Source organism: Sturnira hondurensis, unplaced genomic scaffold (genome assembly GCF_014824575.4).
Source record: "Sturnira hondurensis isolate 20B ecotype Veracruz unplaced genomic scaffold, ASM1482457v3 Scaffold0009560, whole genome shotgun sequence".
Taxonomy (NCBI): Eukaryota; Metazoa; Chordata; class Mammalia; order Chiroptera; family Phyllostomidae; genus Sturnira; species Sturnira hondurensis.
The window spans coordinates 435,656-440,272 of record NW_028082191.1 but is presented as its reverse complement, the minus strand read 5'-3'; the positions used below and the strand labels follow the sequence as shown (position 1 = coordinate 440,272).

Here is a 4,617-nt window from a genome sequence, read left to right as displayed (position 1 = left end):
CCACACCAAATTATTCAATTTGGGATATAAATAAAACAATATCTTACAAATATCCTGGAAATAAAGACATCTCTTCTGAAGATGTTAAGTGAAATGGCCAAATATAAATTTTCTAGATTAATATTTAGGAATAATTATCATATGAATTAAATTAACAAAGGACATTTTTAATTGATTAAATGATTATAAAATTCATTTAAATATTTAAAAATACAGTAATAGAAAGAATATGTAAGACTATTGTAAATAATTTATGAAGAAGAGTATTAGGAAGAGACTAATTCTTCCATATGGTAAAGTCTACTATAAAGCAAGAATAAGTAAATCAGTATGGCATTGAAGACAAAGTAGCACAAATAAGCAAGTCAGCATAACAGAAGAGATGATCCAAAACTAGATCTCAGTGTTTATTTTATAAAAGGTAAAACAATTCTCTGGAGAATAAAAAGATTTTTCAACAGTTTTATTATGATTGGGTAACTGTTTGGATTTGCATGGAGGTGTCTATTCAGACCCTCACAATAGAGCACATAGAAAATTACATACCAGTAGATTAGGATTGAATAATTATATTTTAAAATGTCATACCATCAACGGCCAGATGGACTCCGAGCAAGTGCACATGCACCTGCTGGACCTGAGTGGAAGGAGTGCCAGCACTCGTGTAGACATGGAGGGTGAGGGGTAGGTACAGCGTGGGGTGAGTTCTGCCCCCACAGCGGAGAACAGAACAGGGCGGGAGAGGCTTTGGAGGGAGGTAGAGGAGCAAGGGAGGATTCCAAGCTAGAGCAATCTGCCATCATGGAAGCTGAAAAGATGATGGATTGCCTTCAGGAGTTCCTGGAACATCACAAAGTGATCCTACACCAATTGAATGAACAGTGAGAGCAAGACCAGTTTACTGACATCACCCCAATTGTCTACGGTCACCATTTTAAGGCTCACAAAGGTCTTTAGGCTGCTTGCATTAAGTTCTTTTACAAATTCTTTCAGGAGTTTACTCAGGAACCTTTGGTAGAAACAGAAGGATTAGTAATACGGCCTTTAGTCATTTAACGGAGTTTACATATACAGCAAAATTAATGATACAAGGAGAAAAAGAAGCCGATGATGTGTGGAAAGCAGCAGAGTTTCTGCAAATGCTAGAAGCTATCAAAGCTCTTGAAGTCAGTATCAAAGAAAACTCTGCTCCACTAAAGGAAACTACCACAGGAAAAAGTGAGGCCAAAAAAAGAAGGATTGTAGAAACTTCAAATATCATCACTGAGTCATTGCCACCTGTGGAATCAGAACCATTGAAATTGAGGTAGAGACTGTGGAAGTCACCATGGAAGTGGAAAAAGAAGGCATGGAGATGCTAGATGAGGGCATGACTTCTGCCAAGCAGACTGTGGAGTACAGTAGTTCAGAGCATGTCTTCCTCTGACAATTCAGCTCTGGCCCTGTTGGCAGATGTTAACAGAAAGTACCCTCAAGGTGACAGGAAAGGGCAGATGAAAGAAGACAGCTGTGCATCTGACCCCACAAGCAAACAGGTAGAAGGTATTGGAATTGTGGAACTTCAGCTGGTACATGTGAAGAACTTGTTCTATTGTGAGAAATGTAACCATTCATTTACATCGTTTTACCATTTTAAGGAACACATGAAATCACACTCCATGGAGAGTTTCAAGTATGAAATACACAATGAAAGGTATCTTCTAGAGAGTGCATGGAAACAGCACCTCAATTGTTACCACCTTGAAGAAGGTAAGGTCAGTAAGAAGCAAAGAACTGGGGAAAAATTCACATATGTCAGTACTGTGAGAAATAGTTTGACCACTTTGGACATTTTAAAGAGTATCTTCAAAAACATACAGGTGAAAAACTTTTTGAATGTGCAAATTTCATGAATGATTTGCTAGAAATAGCACTCTCAAATCACCTGACTGTGTGCCAAACTGGAGTGGGAGCAAAAAAGGGAAGAAAGAAGCTTTACGAATGCCAGGTCTGTAACAGTGTGTTTAACAGCGGGACCAATTCAAAGATCACTTGGTAATACACACTGGAGATAAACCCAACCATTGTACTTTATGTGACTTATGTTTATGTGACTTTATGTGTTTATGCAAGGAAATTGATCAAGGAGGCACATCAATGAATCTCATAATATTTTTGAGCATCTGGTAACTGATAAAGTTCTTTCAGTAGAAACCTGTGTGCAAAGTGAACCTGTATTATAGAACAAGTAGGTAACGTTCATGTGTTACCAGTGCTTCAGGTTCAGGTAGACTCAACACAAATGTCTGTAGAACAAGTCCATCCAGATCTGCTCCAGGATGGCCAGGTGCATGATTCACACATGAGTGAGCTTCCAGAGCAGGTTCAGGTGAGTTAGCTAGAACTGAGTTGAATTCAGACTGAAGAAGGCACTGAAGTCCACATGGAGGATCTGCATGTTGAACAAGTGAAAAATCAAGTGCTCCTGGAAGTCCACACCAAGCTTCTAGAAGCAGTTGAATCAAGTGACCCCTGACCTCATGAACCCAGAGCAGAGGGAACTAAGCCAAGACTTCGCTGAGGAGGCAGCTGAAGAAGTTCACGAAGATGCCAAGGGGTTAGAGACAAGGCCAGTGATGGGTTTTCAATCTGAAAGTGTGAGAAATGAGAACAGAATACCTTTGCCAGTTTTAGAATATATTTATCTAATGAATATATTTTTAAACATATGTGTTGAGTTTTTGAACTGATATTGGGCAGTGTGACTGTTCCTGAGCTAACAGACAAGTGAACCAAAGTTAAACTCTTTCCTGTTGTGCTGAACTGTTTCTATTGAAACAACCCGATTTCTCCTCCTGTCTAATACCACAGAGGAGGGATGTTTCCTGTAAGTGAATGGGAAGTTTTGAGAAGTATATTTCTGGCAACTTAAATGGATTATATTCTTATACAGTTGGGTACTAATGTATCTATTTTCGTTGTGCTAAGGGTTCCCCTTCTCTTTCCCACGTTGTGTTCTTTCTTAGATTCTACACGTTGTAAAATCAAACATAAAATCATTAGAACACAAGTACTGGTATTCTAATGTATGTTAGAAAATTGAATATGAAGAATACAGGCCACATGAAGAAAAGTACATTGTTACCGTGCAGTTAAATTTTTGCTTCTGGCTTTCTTCACTTTGAACAACATTCTTGTCTATCCTGATAGTCACAGATGTCAGTTCTGCAACAGAAACAGAGTGGTGGTGGCAGAAGAATTTCCAGAATGTAAAAACTATCCATATCCATGTTCTTTTTTAAAACCAACTAAACTTCTATAAAGCATCTCTGGTTCTTTCGAAGTGTGTGTTACAAGGAGTGATATAGATGATGCTGTATAGTACTTTATATTTTTGCTTATAATGGCAACAACCAATTATTTTTCACTTAAGTTAGGATGAAAATTTTATTTAATGGCAACCAGAGGGCCATTTTCAATTGGGAAAAATTCATTTCTATCTGTGGTAAACTTTATTTTGGTTGAAAAATTGCACTAGTGTTTTACTACCAGGTAAAAAAAGGATGAGTATCATTTAAAAATTAATGTATTTAAAATAAAGTGCAGAGAAAAACATGTATAAAATATATCAGGCTTTGTTTTGAGTGAATCTTTTCCCCAACCTTAATGTAAAGGTCTTGTGTTATAACTTTTAAACCCATAAAAATAAGAGTGATATACTGTGGACTTAAAAGTAGGTCTGTAAATATTTTTAATTAGTATTACTTGGAAAATAAAATAACAACCACACTTTAAAAAAATCAAACCATCAAAAAATAAGAAGGTAGATTTTTATCCTTAAGGTCTCTAAGTTTAAAAACAACAGAAGAAAACACTAAAGGATAAATACAGGGTCTGGCAGAAATAATGCCTGCTTAAATGTGGTTGGTAGGGCAATAATATGGGTGTAATAATTTATAGTTTTAATCTGAACATTTCACCTAAAGTGTTATATGGTATGCTTGAGTGTGATATTGTTAAGTTACAGAATTACATGTTTATGATTTGTAATTTAAAAGGGGCGTTATTTGTGCTGGAACCTGTGTAAGCAAATAAACTTAAAATTCCTGTATAGAGGCTTCCAGTCAAGATGGCAACATAGGCATACATGACTCGCTTCTTTGTACAACCACATCAAAATTAAAACTAAACAGCCATCACTCAGGAATGTTGGAAATGAAGTTGAATAGAAGTCTGAATACTTACCTGGCATGGGAGATACCATGATCACAAAGGTGGTTTTCCCAGGGCAAGGCTTATCCTTCGCACTCTGTATGTGCTGACCCCTGCGATTTCTCCAAAGGTGGGAAACTCGACTGCATAATTTGTGGTAGTGGGGGACTGTGAAGAAAAAAAAAAGTCTGACAACCACATAATTAAAGAAACCACATCCATCCAGAATGGTAGGAGGGAGTGCAGATGCAGAATGGGTGGGTCACACACCCATGTGGATAAAAATTCAGGAGGGACATCTTGGGAGCAAGGGGTCCCAGGCCCACACCAGGCTTCCAAGCTCAGGATTCCAGTGCCAGGAAGATAAGTTCCCACAACTTCTGGCTATGAAAACAGTGGAGATTGAGTTGGTAGAGGCCCTAAGCA

The 4,617-nt window shown here is 37.7% G+C and overlaps 2 pseudogenes; both read left to right on the top strand.

The window, feature by feature from the left end:
• Positions 1–601: 601 nt before the first annotated feature.
• Positions 602–2,729, top strand: LOC118994604 (zinc finger protein 131-like; annotated as a pseudogene).
• Positions 2,730–4,216: 1,487 nt separating this feature from the next.
• LOC118994609 (uncharacterized) lies at positions 4,217–4,392 on the top strand (annotated as a pseudogene).
• The last annotated feature ends 225 nt before the right edge of the window (positions 4,393–4,617 follow it).